The 23,423-nt window shown below is 41.4% G+C and overlaps 2 long non-coding RNA genes across 2 annotated transcripts in view; one reads left to right on the forward strand and one right to left on the reverse strand.

Moving 5' to 3' along the window:
• Positions 1–18,392, reverse strand: part of LOC147758272 (uncharacterized) — a 123,669-nt gene extending 105,277 nt beyond the window's left edge. Inside the window, exon 1 of the long non-coding RNA XR_015323033.1 lies at positions 18,041–18,392. This is a non-coding gene — a long non-coding RNA (uncharacterized LOC147758272). The remainder of the gene's footprint in view (positions 1–18,040) is intronic.
• LOC147758274 (uncharacterized) lies at positions 1,701–4,313 on the forward strand. Its single transcript, XR_015318651.1, has 2 exons — positions 1,701–3,039; positions 3,383–4,313. It is a non-coding gene; the product is annotated as an uncharacterized LOC147758274 (long non-coding RNA).
• Positions 18,393–23,423: the final 5,031 nt, after the last annotated feature.

Here is a 23,423-nt window from a genome sequence, read left to right on the forward strand (position 1 = left end):
GCTAAAGGCCAAACATATTTTCAAAATTAGTTGTTGTACTACAATTACGAGACACTCTCTCGATTCCTAGTTGCTTGTGCTCTTTCTTACGATGAAGGTATAGGTTTTTTTTTCCCGCTATAAAACATATATCACAAACACATGGATATCTACAATCTATTTGAGATAGGTTAATGAAGCATCTTCATGTATCGAAGCTCTAAAAAACTAACCATAACGCAAACAGTGCGTCCTGTAACAGCTCTGTTTAAATACAATGTACGCGCGCGCCCAAATTCAAAATACAGCAACCTGCCACCTACCATATATATACATAAATAGCTTAGCTGACGCAAACGTATAAATAGCTATACTGCGCATTAACAGACACGATACTCCACATTTATAGTAATTTAATAATAGAATGTTTACGCTTAACGCATAGATCTGACACATGAATGAAACGGGCAAGCTAAGCATAGCGTATAGGGCTGGTGTGACGGCAGAAAACCTAACTACAATATTTCTGCTATACTAGATACTCTGCACGGACCACGTATCCCAATAAACTGGTCATTTTTCGTTTTCGGTTGCTTACTATTTCCGTTCAATAGTTCCCTGCGAGGAATTCAGACATAGAACGAGCTAACATTCAGTAATGCAACATCTTATTATAGCTTGAATCCAGTGAGTATCGACCCATGCATGAAGATTGATCGGACACGTGATTAGGCCACCTTGAGGCCGATGGCTGATAGAAAGGATGCTCATTGCTTTAAAGGCGTTTCAATCGCACGCATTTTTCTTTCGATCCTTTTTACGCCCATCTTAACCTAATGGTGGCAGGGGCCCGCACCAGGATATCACATCGAGCTAAAGAACATTATAGATATTACTAGCTATTGTTGAAGCTCCCATAATTATATCGATTTATGTTCTCTGCTTACGAATGAGAGAATAGAGCAAGCTTAATTCGGGCTTGTTGGTCATATATATGATGCGGTTACTAGATGATACCGATTCTATACATAGATATACCAGCAAACCATGGACTACCATCCTCAAGTTTCTTCTAAGAGGAAGTGTGAGAACAAATACGGCTTCTAACTAGAGAAAGACCTACTTACAAACTGTACTTGTCGGCGCAAAGTTGTCGGGCCTAAACAATAATCTATAGCCGCTTCGCATCGAGTCTATAAAAATCTCTGTTAAAGCATTTTGCTCTACTCTCCAATGGGCTGGCGATGGACCAACTCTGGACATCAGAGGCGACTTCAAAAAATAAACCTTAATAAATGGGGAGCCACCAATTACAATTCTCCGGGGCCAATGAACGTAATCTTGCACTTGCATATTTCCCAAGTGTTAGTTAAAGTAAATTTCCGCTCACTGCGCCAAGGAAGACTTGAGTTCGTTTCCCGAACACATTCTAGACAATTCCGTTTTTTGTTTTTAGAGCGACAAGACCTAGAAGGACAGGACACCAGTGTTTTGTGCCTACACAATCTCATAGGTCGTGAAGAGGAAACAAATAGGTTCGTAGCGACGGAAGGTTTGCCTTTGCAATTCTATGCAAACACAGTCTCTTGCTTACTCTTCGAAAGGCCACCAACGTCGACAAAGACAGTAAAGCACAATACTCAACACAGTTTGACGCTTTAAGTGATTGTACGCAATAGTTGGCCTGGCATTTTTCACCCTTCACAACAACGGTAAGTGAAGCTGACGCTCGATTAGCTACATACAAGGGAACTTTATATTTTTTCTCCTATAAATGCTGTCTTTAAATAGATACAGTGCCTCCTTTGTTCAGCCGAGCTCATTCGCATGCAAACCGTATTATAACTGTTATTTAATTATTAAGCAGCCTTGATTAAAATCGTGGGAAATTTCTCAGTGGAACAGGGAAGGTTAGGACAATAGCAGTTGGGAAAAAGTGAAAATGGTCTGGGATGATGAAGAATTAGTCTGACAAACATTTCACTTAGGCCATGACAAAGCTAGTAATGTTAGTTATGCGCGCATAAACGACTGCCACACATAAACAAACGATTAATTTTTTATAGTTTTATATTATTTTCGTTCGTAAAAGAGCACAAAATCTCATAAAAGTTCTTGCAAGCACATTCCAAAATTACAACAATAATATTGCATTCTGAAAATTCTCATCGGGCGCTAATTAGATATCTGCCTGCCGGCCGGCCTGCCTGACATCCAGCGTTGCCCCCTCTAAATGGAGCGATTCGCAAAATTTTGTCTCTCTCTCTCCTTCTATATATATATATATATGTGTGTGTGTGTGTGTGTGTGTGTGTGTGTGTAGCCGTCCAAAGAAAGAAATACGCCCGCACGCACGCACAGCCGGCGAGCGGAGGAATCGGTTTGCCTGTCACCACAAACCGCCGCAGCCGCCGCCACAACTAAATAAGCAGGTGGTTTCCTGATGGTCGGCATGACTGGATGGCTACCCACGGCTGCCCGGCATTGAGAATTTGCTATTCCTAGCGCGATTTTTGCGTTTACTGCTGCTGTTATTGATACTCTCATGTGGGATTCGTTTACTGCTCTGGTTCGATTGGAGCCGAGATGAAACGGGAGATGTTCAACAAGGCTCAATGTCACTTTCATACCGAGCGACGGCAGACGAAACTACTGACTTGTCTATCTGTAAGGCCATGGACCACCGTTGAGCGTGGTTGATTGATGATAGAAACCAAAGAAACAATTCGACCATAGTTGCAGTTCTCTGCTGACTACTCTATCGCTCCCTAGACACAATTACGCTTTAAATATAACGTCAGTAATCATGAATTTTTATAAAACATTCGATAGGGCGAGCTAAGCTGAACAGGACGACATTTGGTATCTTTCAGTCGTAGTATTCGCGTCGAAAAGATAAAACTTAGTATCGTCTCCACCGCAAATCCACTTAACATGCTTATAGTGCTCCAACATCTGTGTTAATCTACCGCAGACTGTAATAATTCGGAAATTTTCTGATCGTGCAATCGTATCAGGGACTTGAGCTGTTTTTGTGCTTCAGGACACGATACTTCAGATGTAAAATCATAGAACGCGTTCGCGATGTTGAAATCAAGATTATTATTATTCATTACGTAAACGTTAGCAGCATTATCTGCACCACAAAAATTGCGCATTCTATTTATATTTAGTTTTATCCGTTGACGTGAGAAATACTCCTTTTGATCCTTTATTAAGCGCGTCTTGCCGATAAAGCAAACAAAAAAAGAGCAGTTATAACGATAAATATAAGTGTACGTTGCTTTCTTACATAGATAGGCCTTTACTGATGTACATTTGTCGAGAGAAAATCTACGGTTTTTACATGCCTCACCTCTGACTAATATATTCTATGAGAGAACTTTTCTGTTGCTTATTCCAGATGTACGCTTCACTCTGGTTCGCCATCAGATCTTTTTCGGACCAGCCAGTACGTACCGATCATGAGTTCAGAGCGATACCCTCGACGTTGAAGCTGAACCTGATACGATTCAACAATTGACCTATTTGTACCAGGCATTCGTCATACTTGCCTGTCTATTGCTGCTGACGTTGCTCTGCTATTCTATGCTAGAGCTGTATGGAAATCTATGCTGTTATCAGTAGGCCAATACCACCACAGTAATGAAATAGATAAATTAGTTTGTGCTGTGTGTGTTATGTAAGCACGTGCGTTAAATGCGTCAAAAAAAAAGTGCGTCCGACATCCCTTCGCGGACTCAAAGCTCAACAGTGGACAGTCATCTCATATCAGACAATAATAATAAGATGCACGTGGTCTGCGCTAACGTACGCAGACCATTAGGCAACTGTTTATTGTCGGGTTACCGTTCCGCAACTTATATGAGCTGTTGGCAGTCGTATTCTACTCTAGAAAAGCATACGTTTTCTGTCAGTAATCTGCCAGCCGATGATTATCAATCTGAAGAAACAGTCGATTGATGACGATAACGAATTATTGCCTCAGTTGAAGTATATGAAGACTAAATGCATTTTTTCTTGTTAGTTTAATCAAGTTTTAGGAAAAGGCAAGCCAACTTAGCGGTGTTTCTTAACCTTAACGGGTTCAGCGGCCTTTCGTTTTACCCTTACTCGTAAGAATTGACCGCTGCTGTTACTGCAGGCTTAAGTATGTGGCTAAAAAATAATCTAAAAGTTGACTTTTTTAACTGCATAATGACTTTTATCGAGCTGTATTGCACTAACTGTGATCTTCGTTTAAGTGCCGAGGGTGCATAAATGGGCCTAATAAACATATGTCGAAGATACATCCAAGAAATTTATCTTTGCCTTTTATACAATTTCATCTGTCATCGTCTGCATGATTATTATAATTAATACATTTTCTGAGCTATTAAGTTCTGTAAGAACTTAATTGAAAAACCCCTTTAACTTCTTAGATACCAATAGTACATTGATGTATGAATAGATGTATTACTAAGTTATATAATAACATGTATTTACATACTAGTATATAACTAAAATATGTATAATTCATCTATTCCTGCTGAGCTTTACGGCCATGGATTTAATATCAATAAATAAACGACATTAAAAAAGTACAGAAAAATATCATCACCCAGCAGGGATTCAATATCCAACACACAAAACTTCAATATGATAAGTGATGATCGGTCGTTGTGTCAATAGACCATGTACACAAGTACACCTAGGTTATATATATACACAAAGTTCGTAAGTTTTAACACGCGCGCAAGAAACTACAGCACTACGCATCTCGCTGTGGTACTCCAGCTTCAACTACGAGTAACTGCTACCCTCGACTGCCACTACCGTCGTACCAGCGGCCAAGAGTACGTAGTAGTCGTTGGGGGTATTCCATCATCGCGGCTGTCCATCTTCTTCTTCCACATCCACTTTCACTATACTCCCGGACCAACGGCCCCGCATCTCTACTGCCTACCCATCTATTGCTCAGATATAGCCGCAGACACATAGCATATAATAATCTACACGAAGGTTCGTATGCGGTCGATGCATTCATATACCAACCACCCTTTTGCCAGGGGAGCCTCTTTATCGAAGCCCGAGAACCACTCGATATTGTGCAACCCGTATCGAAAGTCGACGATTGGAGACCTCTGCCAAGTACCGATCACATCGTATCATAAAGCTGGCCGATTGTAATAACTGCGCGTGAAGTTGTCGTTTTTAGTAAGTTCACCTCTCTTCGTCATAGTTACGACGGTCCCCGTATAATGTAACTTTCGGGACAAACCTATCATTGGCACATCATGGCATGACTATACTCTCGATTTAATGCTTGTGGCTGTGTCACGAGGGCAGGCGGCTGGGCGAAGTCCATTTTTACTAGTTTGATCCAGAGGGACGTCTCATGCACACCACCCCCTACCCCAACATTTTCTTTCCAAAAAAAAAAAGATTTCTTCTTTAAAAAATGCGCATTCATTATAACGGAAGTAGTAGACTTGCCTTTGGAGTATAAGAAAAGATTAGATTTTATCCAAGGCCTTCGCTCCGGACCAATCCCAGCAGAGGTTATAAACATCTTAAAAGAGCTGCCACTACCTATGCAGATTCTCAAGAATCTGCATATTATAGGACATTTCTATGAGGCTAAGTTGAAGATCTATAACAGAAATTTAAACTTTTTACTTGAAAGTGCATTGAAATGTCGCGAAAAGTCATTTCCAATAGTCTTAGTTTTTCAAAGAAAACATTATTGGCTATAGAGGAGAGTATCTGCCTCCAATCGGGTCGCTCAGATAGGCCTTTAAGGTTAGGTTTTTTCTCAATATTTTTTTTGTGTATGTTCTGTTAAACAGAGACCTCAAAACATCTACACGTGCTGATTTGTCTTTATTGATTCAGTTGTAATTAAAGAAAGCTATTTTGAATATTTAAAAGGAACATTTTTAGAAAATACCTTGGAGAGGTTTTAAGTTAATGTTGCGATAAAAATGAATGTGATAAGTAATGTCCCCGGCGGGAGACAAAATGACTTCTCAAAGTATGTGCTTAAGTTGCATACATCCAGGCCTGCTGTCGACAATTCACAAACAAACAATTCTCATTTGTTTGCATTCTACGTAATCGAACCGTTGACACACGGAATTTACTCTGTAATTACGTTTTTATAGTTATTTCATGCCATGTTTCAACAATCCCGTCGTCCTTTCGTAATTACTTAGTTAGTACGTTTTCATACTGATAAGATCTGACTAGTGATCTATGCAACCTAACCCTTTGTTACAGCTAGCCGGTTAGAGTAAATATAATTTTTTATTTTAATTAATTATATATTATATATATGCATGCCATATTGTAAAATTGTATAAAAAATATATATAAATAAAAAAAAATACAGGTTTGTCGATAGAATGCTATCAACTTGTTGTTATTATTATTTGTTGACGTTATGCAGCCAAAAACACGGGATTATAAACGTCCCATTTTTTTTACCGCCTTTTTCGATTGTTTATCCTGTTGTGATATCCTAATATTAGACAGACGACTCCAACTACGGGACCCAACGACGCCAAATGCCTGTAATGTAGTTCTATTACGAAATAAATACGGTATGGTCATCTTGAAATCGACCATGGACGACTTGAACTTAACAAAGTCATTAGAGGTTTTCTGTTATGATTTGATAATAATCAATCATTGCGTTCTGGACGGCAACCAGAGAAGCCGGACGTTCTCATCCCGTTTACGATTACCCCCACGCAGAAGGTAAACATTTTCTGAACGGAAAGAAAAACATTTTAATTAGAGATGACGCTATAACGATAAAGTAAGTTAGCATTGATTAAGTTGCTAAATACATGTAGCAGTGGACAGTCACATACTGTTGAGTACTGTTAAGTAGTACGACTGGTGATACATGACAAATCAATATTTCAATAGTCTTCGAAGTAATCATATATACAAATACATGCTACACACATAAACTCAATAAGCTCGTTTAAGGTTTGGCAATCTTCTACTATATACCTTTCATGGCTATATATGGTTGTTGGTCAGCCTTTCAGGTTAAATGGGCCTGGTTTTTCAAATAAACCTTCATTATGATTGAGATTTTTTCTATCATTATTAAGTATTCGTAACGTGTGTGTGTGTGTGCGGTTTGGCAAGGACGATGTACGGAAATAGTAGTGAATGCTAACCTTCTATACATTTCAATATGCTCGCCTTGAGAGGAGTCTGATACGAACGTTTCTAATAATTGCCATTGTATCCTACAGCGAACTGGCTATTGTCATCTGTCGTATCTAAACAGGTATAAGTGCAGCACACCGTTTGCCATTTAATAGGAAGGTAGAAAAGGCATATAAGTTCAGACGTCGACAAGTTAGAAAGAACTAAATTAGTCAAAATATGTTCATAACAGGACGGAACAATAACTTTGTGTCCGTCCGGAGCTTCGTCGGCGATTGAAAGGACCGCCGGTCGATGATCCTCAGTTAGTAATAAGGCGCCGATGTGCGAATAATAATTGTTTCTTCTCAGAAAACGAGACAAGGAGTGGCGCTGAAGAAGATTAAGATGCGCCTTTATATAATAAAATGTCCATTTTCACAGTGAGACTCCTCAGCAGTCGCGTAACAGACACTATAAAGTAGATGGCTAGCGAGAACGATCTTCATCATCGTGAAGGGAAACCAATTGCGTCGGTCGAGAATTACAAAAGTTAATACAGTAGAATAGGTACCACCGAACAGCAGCGTACCTATTGATTGAAGGAACATGATATTGATGATCAATTGTGTTTTCTTTGATTTTTAAGCTTTTAGAATTTAGCCATTGTGGGAAGCAGTCAGATGGCTGAAATACAATGACAAGTAGAAAGTGCGATATGGTCAGCTCAGTGTATGGCCATAGTCGAAAATAATATCTAGAATTCGATTGGTACTCCTGCTTCACACGGTCTAAATAGTCCTGCACTCAGTCAGGAGAAACGATTTGCTTATTCATACGCTTTATCGGTTTGGAAGCTTATGCTCTCGTCTTTTACAGTACAATGTAGGATCACTTGAAGGACAAACAGACACTTTTCCATGATTGATTGTTGTCAATAATAAGCATCGGTGCGTTCGCACCTACCTTATGATATCCGCTGTGTTCGATGACCTTCAGCAGTCCCCTTTTCTGTTTTGAAGAGTCTCTACTTACAACAACAACAACGATGATTTGTTGCCCGTTGATTGTACATATATGGAAAACAGTCTAATTGATTGCTGTCTACTGGTAACCACTCTAGTGCCTCGAATAGTAAGCTTCTCCGTTGAAGTGAAGTTCAAGCCCAACGCGAAGATTAAGAAACCCAGAAAGTAATATCCCATTAAAAAATGTTAGGGAGGACAAGAAAAATGAAGACAGGAATGGATGAGATATAGCCACTACCATAATAGAGCAGTTATTCGATAGACATAGTCATTATTGCAATAGGCACATTCTCTAAGGAGACTTTGCAGAAGTCAGCCAGTTACTAAAGCACGTATTGTACGTACAGATGCGAACAAGCCTTTGAAACGATGGGCGACTGCCATTAACATTGATATACTTGTTAGGTAGGCACAAAGTGGCCGTTGGCGAGGGCATGCTTCATTTTGCCAGGCACTATTACGCTAAGAAAAATGTCTCGACTGGCCCCAATGAAGCACACGCGATCCTTAGACGCCTCCACCGGGACCATGTACGATATCGTGGCACAGCTAAAATTGATGGTAAAAATCGGCCGAAAATAGAACGGAGCGGTTAAAATTGAAGGTACAGACAACAAAGATCACTTGACGGATTGTCTAACGAATAGCCATAGTTTCGTTATTAGTTTTCTATCTTATATTCCTGGTCGAGATTTGTTGGCCAGGATTCAACGTAGGTTGAAATGGTAGAAAAAAATACGAAGTACTATTTCAACGTAAGCGAAGAAAGCTCGGGATACGACACAAAATTTCGCCTAGATCTTACGCGCGTCAGAGTGTCGGTGATCACTGAGCAATCGCGGAAGGTACGTATCTTTGCGTAGCGATTTTTTTTTTTTGTTCAGTTCTCAGTAGCGGTCGAAAACTTTCTGCATGGATTCCCTTGTTTGAGCCCCATTGGTTGTAGCATGCTGGGCTTGTTGTGTGTATTGGGGTTCGCTGATTGATTACTAGCGAGCACCAACTGAAGCATGCTACCAAAGAAGTAATGACGAACATGACAGGTAATACTACTGATTTTAATTTGATAATAACATCATCGTCATTTTGACGAAACGTGATGATCATCGAGAACGTCATTATCATTTGCGTTATGATGGCATAGAGGCTCAAGATAATGATTAGAAATATTTTAGCATTAATCTTGCACGCTACTGTAAAAGTAATAATAAAAATACGATAACTTACAGCTGGGAAAGCCTAAGGGCGATGACATATGGCTGTTCCATTCACTAGAAGTCTATCGGAATGTTATTTGTTATACGTCTGTATATAAAACGTGTGGTAGGCGCCGATTTTCGAAAATTCATTGGCGGCGCAAGTGATACTTTAGCTAATTTTGTTGTTACTTTTGTTGCTGGAAACGGCCATTCCGGCCTTTTCTGCTCTTTGGTAATTTACCTGCTGTGTGACTACCCGTTTGTCCTATTCGAATGCATCCGTCATCTATATATGTATTTTTTTCAGTTGGATTATTAGCGTCATATTGCTACTATTGTCCTGATGATTGGTGTGGAAAAAAATCATTACAAAATGGTGTGTTAATGCGTCAAATATAGAAATACTGTAAAGAACTGCTCGCAGGACCGCATTAACAGCAACCAGAATAACATTCTATAGTTGTCGCTATAGCCTATGCTGTCTTCGTGCTCCTACTACTACCGTCGAATGACAAACGCATCTAGACCATTGTGGCACCTACTGCAACTGTTGCCGATGGCTTCCTCGCTGGCTTTTCTGGCGCTTCTTCGCCGCTCGGCGCTGTGTTGAATTTGTGCAGGTGGGTGACACGAGAATCGTTTGCGGCCGTTAGGAACGACACAGCAGCAGATGCTAGGACACTCGAATAGGCCGCGCATACGAATTCTGCGACGACGCCATGTCAGGTACAGAAAACATCTCGACGCCTACGAATGCTAGGACAACAATATCAGTAGCAACATCAGCTATGGGATTTCTTGACTGAACGAGTGGTAATAGCATATAGAGTGGTACATAAACCAGCACGCTGGGATAGCGATGGCGATAAACCGAGAGAGCTCCAAAGGGCGGACAAGGCAGAGAAAATAGGGTGACGTGCTTTCCGCCAATCATACAAGGATTCAACGATGGCTGGACGAAGAAGCACTACGACAACGATCACGCGGTGTAAGCAATAGTGTCATAGTTCAGCTCAGTCAAATCGATTGCCTGATTCGTTGTATAACAGTCGTTTGTTAAAAAAAAAAAGCCGTTGAGTTATTTGTATGGGACGTCGGCTAGCACTACAAAAGTTTAGCGCTTCTATGCGTGCACAGACACCCATAGCCTTAGAACGGTAAGGTTTCCGATCGATTGGTACTATATAGACTCGAGCTACAGTATATAACAGGGACAGATTTGTGCGTCTTAACATTTCGGATACGACTAGTTGATTTTGTTTTTGTTTGCATCCATAAAAATTTAACTTTGTATGTAATGCCACACAAAGTGAGCGTAGCTCGTTTTTAGTCTTTATCAATAATGCTGTGCTCATCGCAGTCGAGTACGATTCGGAGACGCGGCACAATTGATATCCTGTAAAGAAATGGAAGAACAAATATATATATATATATATATATATAGAGAGAGAGAGAGAGAGAGAGAGAGAGAACAGAAAAAGTGTTCTTGCCTCTGACGTCTCTAGCTGATAAAGTTTAACGTTAACGACGAAACATGTTAGTGATTAGACCGCTTGAAACAGTACTCGACGCCAGTGCCAGATGTCAAGCTTAAATATTTATTTATAAGAGATAAGTTACTTGATTGTAACAGAGTAAACTTTGATGCAGGAGTATTAATACAAAACGTCGTAAAAAAATCAATAGGTCCTATAGAAATAAAATTTGTTGATTTTACTAGCCATCCCGTAAAAGTTGAATAAAACAGTTTCAAAAAAACCGCCACGTTCGCTAACCCAAACTACATTATAATGTGACTATTTATATTATTATTTTGAATCCTGATCACCAGTACGCCTGATACGTGTCATCGCTAAAGAACGATGGTGTGATCTCTTAAGCCATTTCGCCCCCAGCTATAATCAAAGGCAGTTCCGTCGCGGATAAAATTAGTTAGCCTCTATGTATAGGAAAGTTGGTGTCGTCGACTGTCTGATCGATCAGCCATATACTAAACCAAATATGATTAAAGACTGTTTACGTTCAACCCAACAAATTCATATGAACCGTTGTTTACATTCTGTCAGCATCGTTCACCTATGACGACTTCTTTTTTAGACAGATTCAACAAGCAAACCTATCCTGACCTTGCTAGACTTTAGCTGGCGGTTTCCCAAAATTAATGATGACCGGGTAAAGTCGGAGTGAGTGTTCCCTTCGCTTGTTGACGCTGGCTTTTTACGAATAGACATTATGTACGTGATACGTTCACTTGACCCTGATCCTTGATTGGCTCTCCGCCGTTCAATACTATTACGGTAAGCGCTGCTGCTGTTAATGTTATCATGGGAAGGGGTCGTTTCTAAAACTGACGTCCGCCACCTCCCGCCTTGTCGGCCGACAGATTCACACCTGTCATGGATCGCATGAACTACTGGTTGAAATCTAATGTGCAGCGACTAGACGAGTGCCTCTGTAAGGCATAACAGGTCTAGCATGATTATATTTCTACCCTTGCTAAGATGTATCTGTCACCGTATCATAACACTATCTGGCGCTGCATAGACATTGAACTAGACGGATTGGATAAAATGATATTCGATCTATCGATAGATAGCTGTCGCTTTTACATATGCTATTCTAAAATAGGTCAGCCTTTCCACTTCCTCAAGATATGGTAATGACATCTCTTGCACTCGGCGTAATAGCATCCATCTGACGGGTCGCGAAGTACAAATCTAGGCTGCGGCAGAAATGGTCGCCCGAAGTAACTATTATGGGAGTTGTTCAAAGCTATGCTAACGATTCAACGGGCCAGACCTGCCACTGCGGTTGATGACGATGGCGGCAACGAAACAATACGGAGTATTCAAATTCGTAGCGTGGCGCTAACGGGTCTTATGTTGTACTCTGGAGTAACGGCTAAATAGCTGGATTAGCGACGGCCAACAGCTACCCTGTCGCGTGGACGCACTTGGACGTGGGGGGGGGGGGGGGGGGGGGAAATTATAATTGTACGCAACAGTCATTATATGCGAAGCTGTGTGACGATGATACTCTGGACTGGGCCGTAGTTCGGGGTGGCGGCATTACGCAATACAATCTTTTCGAAAGGCTGGCCAATTTGCCGTTCGTCAGTTGCTAGATCAGTGTCTGTGATGCGGGATACCGTGACAGGAATCTAGAACATAGGGCGTCGAAGTTTATTCGCCCATTTATGACGAATGAATCTGCTTATTGCCCTGATCATTGGTTAGCAATAAATGTAGTGTTCTTTTATGTGACACTGCGTCTACGACACGATGAACTGATCTAGATTTTTTTCCCGTTTCACCCACTAACTCTCAGAGATTTTTGACGAAAATACGTAAAGGCGTTAGGAGTCTAGCTACTGATTGTAGTTGTCGGCAACTAGGCACTTGACAAAAAAGCATCAGGCGCTGAAATCATTTTCAACGATTGCAATGTTCTGCTTTTTGGGTGAGTGAGTTATTGTATCAGCTAATCGTTGTATCGCATTGTGTCTGATACAGTCAGCCGTTGTTATCTTTTGGTTCAATATGCTAAACTGTCGTTCTCGGTCTTCATCAAATATGGATAAATGGTGGACGTGCCAGAAAAGCCAGCAGTATCAGTTTCGAATGTTGAGAATCGCCTCTTTTCGGTTATCCGGCTCACGCCCTCTTCTGGCTACTTCCGGTTCTGTAAGCAACCCATCAGCGTCATTCGGTCTGAACCAGACGGCGCCTTACGGGATTTATCCCACGAAGCAGAATTTCATTATTTAAATGAGTCTGTTATGTGCTGGTTTGTCTGCGATTGACATACACGCAGCGAGGCGGGCGCGTCTCCGCCATGGTTAGCCTTTGCATTAGCGCGCGGCAAGTGAGCTTCCATCTTCGTACCACTGTATCTTCATGTACCCACATTCTGGCTTAATATTATTCTTACCATTATTAATAACTAGTGACACATTAATTAGTTCGAGAACATAGTTTCTTCTGACACACATAGCTCAAATTCCGCCCCGCTTTAAGCTGCACGTATTATATACTTCGATCGATCTCCCGCGTCGGGCGGCTTTGTTCAGCTATCTTATGTATGAAAATGGAACGCTACCGCCACTATATGGCACCAAAGTGTTTCCGTTTGAAAATGAAACGCGGAACGTAACCGGTTCACGTCGTAGCCTGCCGTTTACACATTCATTTACCCATACATCATAATAATATATAACGAAAATAAAATCATACCAGTCATGGCATTTTTATTGACAGTGACGACCGTAGATGGCCGCGTCACGCTGCGGGTCAACGACGAAATCCGCCAGACTCAGCGATATCCTCCATTAGCTTTGTGGTTTTCTGTGGTCGCAAGGCCTTTAGTTCAAAGTCGCAACGAGTCAGAACGCAATGTCTTCATCGTGCCTGAGTTTTCTCGGTGTTGCGCTATTTAGCATAGAGCAATTGGCTGTAAGCAGGGTTACCGAAGAGCGCCGACGGATGCCTGAACGCTGCCGCTTCTACTACTGTCCAGCCTGCGCTCGAATATAGATGCTAGCATTAACTAACGGTTACCGTATAGCGTCAATTAGCAGATACTGGCAAAAGAGCCAGCGGTGCCAAATCTTAACAATCATCGACGCCAGCATCCAGCAAGCAATCTTCTACAGCGACGTTGGCGATTCCGAAGTCGACGTTTTTTCTTCTGCTTTATCTTTCGAGTCGCTCTGAATGAATCTTCTCGACCTGCACTTACCCTCGCTTCTATATTGCCGCTAACGATCGTGCTGGACATGGGCGAAGCCGTCACGATATCGACGCGTTCGGCCAGAAGAGACGTCAATAACTGGAATTATCTCGCCTGCAGTAGAACAAACACTCGCCAGCAAGTTTATCATTTATTAACAACAATAGTGATGCCGATAACGGCGATAAGCAGTACTAATAGCGAAAATGATGTTTGGCCCTTCAGCGCTTCTACTGGTTAGCTAGCCGCCACACTATTGGCACCATTAAAGCCGTCTGGTACATCGAAATACATCTAGGTGCGAGTGACATGATCGTATCATTTTTGCTTCGACAACGATAACGGCATTATTATCAATAACAACAACGATAACAATATGCCGTGTAATAGACGATCGTATCATCCGCATGAGGGTTTCATATGTAGTTGGTCTACTCGCGAACATTTCCTTTTCGCTACTTCTCACTGGCCTTGTCTTGGCGAAATAAGTTAGAAAGTACGAAAAACTGCTGTATTGAACGTGTGGAAACGCAAATAAACGTTCGGATAGTGCATTGCTCGTTGATCGTAAGTAACAGGTTTCTCACTGTATTGCTGCTACTGCTGACCCATCTGACGTTCGACTGGCTTTTGTCCTCTCAGCTGACGACCTATATCGGCCTCTGATCACCGACATCCTCCACCGCAGCTGTGTTTGAAGATATTGAAGCAGAAGCAGCTGTATATATATATATATATATACACTCCTTTTTCTGAGTTCGAGTCTCCCGCTGACGTATCGGCATTAGGTGCGTCAGGAGCAGCGGCGACAGCAGCAGGACGCTTTGCAGAAAAAAACATATAGTGAAAGAGCGATAGGGGAGGGGAATTGCAAACTCGAACATACACCCAAAGGCAGAATATTTAAATAAATAAAGATTCATAGATATAATTGCGAAGATACGCATACGTAGATCGATTCGTGTGCACTGACAACTGTAGTTGAATTGATCAGCGGTGACGAACGGCAGAATCATCGCTATCTAGCGACTCCGGGAGTGCCGATCAGGCGGGCCGTAATCAGTGAGTCAAACGACAGGAACGTTACAACTCAACTGATATTACAAAATTTATGAGGAAATGAAAAGGATCACAAACAGGGAAAAGTGCCTCGAAAATCTATTTGACAAAACTACGATAACGAAATTGACTATTCTTGCTAGAAGTCTTCCCGGGATCGAACATGAGCTTCGTGACAACTTTATGTAGTTTTATGAATGAACCCAAATGAGTTAAATGTAAGTTTTATTTAAATGTAATGATGGCTTAGGCGACGCTCGGTTTGTCCTTGATTTGTTGACATATTGTGACGTGTGTTCATAGCAGCGTAATAGTTCGTTTTGGCTTCAGTTACGTCGATTGTACGAGACCGGATGAAGCCAATAAAAAAACCTAGGTTATTAAGTCCATGGTAAAATGACATTGACGACTGTATCAAACATATAGTATAGACAGGCGATTAGAACTCTGTCTGTAGCTCCCTTTTTATGGCTGGCGATTATAGATTGCTTGTGCAGGAGATGATACGTTACAGACCTGTGTCATCTGTTCGACATAAGCATCTGCTCATTGTGGTAAATGTTGTGGCTCTTGATCTTCACCCGTATTGTCTGTCCATTTTATTGAATGGATGATTCCTCTCCAGACGGCCATTAGATTTGCGACGACGACGGGAGCGTTCACTGTTTTTGAGGAAACACGTACGTCGTAGGCGATGCGATGCGATGCAATGAAGACAAAATTCATCGGACTCCCAGCTCCGGTCTGTCTCTCATCAACTCTTGATGCTGTGTGTAGCAGCTGAGGTTGATGCGGCTCAACTTCATGCTACCACTGATTATTATGGTGCAGTATTATTATGGTGTCGATCAAAATCGTATTTGTTGCTGTTATTTTAATTAGTATATCAGGAAAGTTGTCACTCGGGCATTTAGTGTATCTTCTTCCGATAATCGACGGAAAAGCTGTTGCTCCCGGCCGAGGAAGATAGGTCACATCGTAATGAGGATTCTGGTTATGCGAAGATTTCGGTCTGTCGAAATTGCTTCAACGTGTGTTGCCTGCTGTACGCAGGAGGTGTAATATAGGGCTATTGATTTTGAGGCGTGTATATTATTTGAATTCTTTTGATGTCCCCAGTCATTCAGTGAAATCTATCAAGGGTACATGCAAAGTAGGTACTCCACAGATTGGCCAAACAGAAGGCAAACATGGCCAGGCTAAGGATTTTCTCTGGAAAAACAACCAAGCGTCGTTCCAATTTACGCTGCTATCGCGAAAACTACCGAGGCGAAGTTTGCCGAAACACATAATTCAGGTTAGCTAAAAATGGAACCGGTTTTTATTATTTATACTTTATTATATAAAAATTGTTTTACTTTTTAGCTAAAATGGAATCGAACCTAGAGTGGAAACCTTTTCTATACCGCTACAGAATTCTATGTACTCTGTCAAAAATGGACTTATACTTCATAGCAGACTTATCAGTGCAAGAATTAAAAATAACATCTATTATTTACAGGAAGTTTAGATAAATAACTGCGAAAACACATCGTTTGGGCTGCTAAGAGAACGCTGAAGCGACGCACACTTGATAGACAATGGTTTAAAACCCGTCAGTGGACTTCGCAAGGGCATGATCAAGGGCTGTGTGACCAATTCGATAAAACCTCAGCTAAAAAAGAACCGAATGTCGAGCCTAGCAACGTTCAGTTGACTCGATCAATTTAACAACAATACAAACGGGAACCGACTTGTCAAATGACCTGAAGTGGGCCTGAACCATCGCAGAACGGCCAAGCAGTGATAGCGGATGTCACTTGATTGTCGACAATTAACTCTAGTTTGTGATGCAAATGCACAACTGAGAAGACTTAATAGCACCTCAAATATTTCTAGAAGAAGTTAAAGGTCGACGTGGAGACAACAGCGGTAACATAGTTTGTTTCTTTTGGATTTAGACTATCTGAGCTGAGAAGGAACGAAATGGCTAGCATCTACCCAATTCAATTCAACTAAGGTAACCATACAAGAGTGGATTAGAGCCACTCACCTTCGAAGATTATTTTGCTCTGGGCAGTTTGCGGCATGGAATCCGCCATGCCAACAGCGTGGAAAATGGCCGCTTTATCGTTGCTTGATTTTCACAAGTCTATCCGCTAGAGTTTATAACTTTTGCTAGGAAAGACGCAGCCATAAAGGCAGTGTATCAACATACATATTGGGTCATCTAATAGCGATGGACAAACATGTATGCAAAATATGTTCGATAAAGACACGAATGTACGTTTAAAAGTTAAAAAAAAAATATATATATATATATATATATATAATCAATTGGGCTGGCGTTTACACTTTGTTCTGTTCTGCTCGGATTTACTAGGTATCAAAAATAACCAAGCAGGTTGCTACAACATCAGACACGTTCTGATACACCAAGATATAAGAGTGCGTCCTATGCAAGATATGTCGGCTCGAGGTCTATGTGTCTAGCGCAGTTCCGCTTCGCACCTGTCGCGGGCTAAGCGTGAAAAAATGTTCAGTATATTTACGTAAGTCTATTGTCTTTGTCTACGACGGTTATGGCATCTCCCATATGCATGGCTTAAAAACGCATTTCCCTTGCAGACAATAACGACAGACGATATTTAACAGCGTACTGTTTACTATACGCTATCTTTGTTACGTGAAAATGTGTTTATTTTGCTATAGCAATAACGAAGAGCGACATGATCGTGGCTTCATCAGGCGCGTCACGCATCGTTAATGGGTGTAAGCCAAACGAATGTACTTCCTATTTACCAGGTATAGCTTTGTCGAGCGAGAGGAAACAACAGAGCCTGACAACAAATGTGTTACCGATGCGTTCGTCGTCATCAGCATTCACTTCAGCTAGTTCGGAACAATTCGTAACGTTGCCCTCACCTGTTCTAGCCTCGCTGATGTACATGGCAAACAACCAAGTCCTGCAGAGTTTTGCTGAGACTTCACCCAAAACCTACTGACGCCTCTCGAAAAGAAAACAAACTCTTCGTCCTATTCACACACAGCACCAGCCGCTTTCAGCGATGCCAGCAGGCGTCCCGTTCCCTCCAAACAAAAGTTAGCTGTTAGACTTGATGGAAGATAGTTGCACGTACGGCCTTCCGTTTCTATTTAGAGACACTGCCAGTATAAGCACAGAATCATAAGGCCGAAGCGTCACTTGATAAGAATACACACATGCTTACGTAGCAATTTCACAATAAACACCATTCAATGCAATATAGAAATTTCTATCTGTCATAACAACATTTATATTACTAGCTACATTGATGTCGTTTGGGCACTTTGGACGAGTAACAGGAAAAACAGGACTACCTTGTAATCATAGGGAAAAACAGTGGCGGAAAAACTGTATAAACATTGGTATAGGGTGCTGATAAACACACCACACACTATTTTTGCCATATGTTCTGCCTTCTATTCAGAACTCATTTTAGCCCTTTCCATATGACATTGGGATCTGCGCGGCTTGCGTATGACAGAAACGGATTTAGTAATTAACACTCTAACTTGAAGTCAGTCAGGTTATTTGCTTTCTTTGTTTAACCAGTCAGTTCTTTCTTCAATCGTTACTGTCTGCACTTGAGTATATCATGGGCTTCACCCATATGCATAAAATGAAGCAATCGAAGACACGATTCAAATAGATAAAAAAAAAAAAACAAGAAAAACTATATTAGTAGGTTTTTTTTTTTTCGTATTTTACGTCTCGTACGTAAGCCGCTCTCACTTCAGAATGCCAGCTTTCGACATGAAACGAAAATGATATCTCTTAAAATAGAAAGTTTTTTTTATAGATTTCATCTGGAATTCGAAGTGCTTATCCTTGTGCATCTTCGATATTGATGACCCGCGCTCTTTTGCTCAATGGAACCCATTTTATTTCAATTTCTCAGTTGTTCGTTCGTTATAGGGCGATACTCATACAACAACACTTGCAGCGACGTAATCCACAAAACCAAGAAGGCATGCTGAATAGGCAGGCGACACATTGAACAATTGTTTTATTCAATACAAAGTTTCTAAGAAGTTCTGTTACGAAATGTTTAAAATCAGAGTTTTATAAACATCACAGGGAAAGTGTTGGTCAGGTTTATCTGCTATAGTATCAAGCTGCCTGTTATGATTCTCACATTTTGCGTCTCCTGTTTTTGATAGCTGATGACCTTCGAACGAGAACAACGGTTCATATAGTTGTTCTTAAGATATGTGTCAGCGTTGTACAAATTTAGCTCCCCGTTTCCGTCAGACTAACACGGTTAAGCACACGCACACTATTATAACGTCCTTCCAGTTGTTCACGCATTTCTAATTGCTGCCTCTTTTAGTCACTGGCAAAGACCTATTACTTCCCGAGCACATCCAGCCGAGTAACGCTTTGTCACTGGGCGCTTAGCTCTGCAAAGCTTACTTAGCATGTGTCGTACCCTATATTCCCTATCGCCTACAGTCTTCCCCTCGGCCATCCATTATGGATCGTAGGAGATGGAAGATGGACCGTAACTTTTTCCCGCGACTCGAACTCCACGCCGCGCGAACAAGTCGAAATGATGAAACGATTCTGGGACGTCGTGCGCTCTTGGTCACGACACAGAGCCTTCGTCTGTACGAAATATCGCGCTCTGTCGCTTATGAGGCTACGAGTACGAGTACTTGTGAACCCAATCAAGCCGAGAAACTAGCCGCACCTTTAGCTTGCTTAGAACGTTTCTTTGTTTCGTGGCTTGTGTTTTTGTTCCTTGAAAGATTAACGACGACTTAATACCCGAAACGATTATCTTCCTGCGACTCTAACTCGCCTGCGCAGCCGTAGGAGCTGGAGATGGATGCACGCACTAGTGGAAACTTGCCTTTTACTCGACAAAGAATATCGTCGTGTGAGAGTTATAAGCGGCATGGTGAGAATCGAATGAGCCCGACGGACCGAACAATCAGGCCTGCTCAATCAGGAGAATATATTGCTAGAATTGACGATTTGTACGTTGCACCGCTGTAGTTGACGACACAAGAGGGAAACAACAGGACAGATACCGAGCAGCGTAGATATGGAGGTAGCGTTGCTTTTTTTAGTGTTATTCAGGGACCAGATTCGATTCTATGTACGGTGATACCGAAAACAGTAGCGAAAAATTCACATTCTCTGTAGGAAAGAAGTGACCGTAAGATCTTTTTGCGGGCAGTTACCGCTGATCTAAACAAGACCGAAAAACTTTATCTATAAACAATAAACTATTTTAAACAAATACGTGCGCTCTCATATACACACACTCACACACACACACACACATGCACGAAAAGAGACAAGAAAAAACAACACGAGATGTCTTGCTTACGAATGATTTCAAATTTTGTCCGAATATATAGCCTACCTCCTCAGGGCATATATATATATATAGTACTTTCAAAAGCTGGAACCGTGCCTGAAGCCCTGAAACTGACTCCAATGGCCAAAATAAAGACAAATATGCTTACTCTAAGTCGTATAATAATAGATAGAAGATAAAAAAAAAAATAGCAAAAGTAAATATATTGTTATGAGTAATAAATAAAGACGGCAAAGTCAGAGTCTGCAATTTCAAAGTTCGCTCTGCCTATAAAGGAGCATTTATAAATGTTAGGTATGCTCAGGCCCGAGCCTTAGCTGGATAGATGTTGCAGGGCGCAAATGGCACGCCTTCGATGAACGTGGGTGCGTGCGTGTCGAAAACAGCTATACAGAACTGGCAGAATGAATGAATCAAAGCGAGCCTTAGTTGTTAGCGGAAGAGACCACAGTTAGGCCGCACAAATGGAAAGCGACTGCACTAGGATTATAGCAGCGGTCTTATGTTGTGACTTCAAGCGAAGAAATAATCAAAAGACGGATGAGCTACCACTTGAAGAATTGCCGATACGACAAGACTGGTCGAGTGTAGGTCGGCCGAGATGGGCACTGTACCTAAACAGTTTGGTGAGTTATAATTAGATAGCTATTACAACTAAGAGAAAGAGACGGAACATCAGGGATGATGAATGACCATTAAGAAAATACGTTTATAAAAGCAGTGGGAATGGGTCCGTCTCCGTGGGTAGGGATAGAGAGTCAGGTCTCGCCATAGCTTCTTAGGAAAATGGTTACAAATGTATGTAGATTGGAAGACGCAAACAGAACAGACGATATTTAGTTCATTCATTGCTTAGTTAAAAACAACCTTTTTGCCATTAGGAACTGTGTGCATGAGAAACTAGAAGGTCATGTTTATTAGACTTAATGTCGACAGCGTTCCGTTGGTGTAGTTCATAGCAGCCACAAAAAATAGCCCACAACCATGAACCTTTTTCTGGATCACTAATGTTTTTTATATGTAATAATAAATAAAAATTTGTTTTTTCGCATCAAATGCAGTCACAACGTTCCGCTCCGGCATAGGCAATGCAGATATGGTGGTCATGCCCATAAGGTCTATGTAGGGTCTACTGGATCTGACGGTTTGACGATGCGCAAATGATGATTCGAGGCAGAGCAGCGAACGCGTACAGTCAATCGTCAGATTGGTCTCGGTGCCACCTTTCGTGAATGGCCTATCGAGCGGATTCATCAGTGGCTTCGTATGAAAAATTTGTAGCGAGTCGACGAAATAGATAATCATCTTGACTATATCAGCACTTCGTGTCTATCGCGCACGATTTTTTCTTGCTTGTTCCACTGAGCATCGTCAGTAACTATGGCAGCAACCACTTATTACTACTAAATCATATATACACGGGATAGCATGGGAAAAAGAAGGATAATTTGCGTGATGGATTCAGCGCTTCACTGGCAACTTCAAACTCTGTCAGCGCGAGGGGCTCTTTATCGTAGTATCGAATGCACGAAGCAGAACGGGCCGCACATTATTGACAGATCGCATGAAGTGTGATTGCCATCGGATTTGTTTATGTCGATTATGCGCCTGGATAACAGGGTCCCGATTTGTTTACTGGCTTATTGGCTATTTTTCAAGATAAAGCACTTGACAGCCGTTAATGTTAACACAGTAATCGTCGTTTGCAGGAACGGCCAAGTGGTCAAGATCAGTACCTGGGCTATAATGCAATCAGGATCATGTTGTACGTTAACAACTACATAGTATGACGATGTTCTGATTGAATGGTACTGCCGTCATCGAACCTTTGCAATCCCTGCATGATAGGAGCTCTTTTAACAATGGATGCTCCCTTAATAGATCAGCTTTGTTAAACTTGGGTTTTTTGCGATGCTCTTACGCTACGCATTAGTCGTCGTAGCCTCCGAACGTTCCTGTAATGGCAAAACGGTAACTCAACTCCCGGCCGTTACGTAATCGGACATGTATTTATTTAGCAAATGTTGTTGCCTGCTGTTAATCTAGGTTGTTATTTATTAGCTTGCCAGATACAGGAAAATGATGTGGGCATCCAGCCCAGCCATTATCGTACCTAAGATAGGTGTTGTTCGATGAACTAAATAAAGGAAACGCTTCTGTCAAGAGCAATGAATAACTGAAGCACCATCCAGAATCAGCACTAAACGTTCACAAACAAACAGTCGTCGATGTCGAAGGCTATAAACAGCATCAGGACGCCTTGACGTTAGTCGGATCCGTGTCTACAGATCACTCGAATCAGCTGCCGATTAACCATTCGTGGCAGTATGTGTTTGGCCCATCCAAATCTCAGTGATCCTGCCATGATAATCATTTTTTTTAAACTGAATCGGTCCTGCTTCGAGAGGGTCGTTTGATTTTTACCAGCGTCGTCAGCTGTCTATGGCCATTTGATGACAACGCCTTAATTGACACGGAATAGTATTCATGGGTTGTGTTGAAGCTGTCTTTATCAAGGGCATCACCCGTCAACAAACCGCACTCTGATTTTCTGATCATCGTCACAGTCTGACCACCGACGTCTATTATTACCACGGTGTAAATTGTCATAAGATCTGATAAAAAATATCTAGCAAAAAGTGATAAATGAGAGTGTAAATCGGCCATAGTTTATATATTTGAAATACGCGAATGCTAGCTGTGGCTTTATTTGCAAAGAGTCGTCGATAACAATGAAAAAAAAGGAGAAAACCTGTGCTATCTAACGACTATTACCTACCGATAATGAACACACTCGTACGTACGTATAATAGTAGAATCTACAATGAGTAACCTTCAGATCAGGGGATGTACGCAAATTTATGTGACAGTTTATGCACGCATTGGCCAGATTCAAGCCTTGAACGACATAAGTAAGTCAAGTTCTACCTGTGACGTAT

Source organism: Varroa destructor, unplaced genomic scaffold (genome assembly GCF_002443255.2).
Source record: "Varroa destructor unplaced genomic scaffold, Vdes_3.0 BEIS01000001.1, whole genome shotgun sequence".
Classification (NCBI taxonomy): Eukaryota; Metazoa; Arthropoda; class Arachnida; order Mesostigmata; family Varroidae; genus Varroa; species Varroa destructor.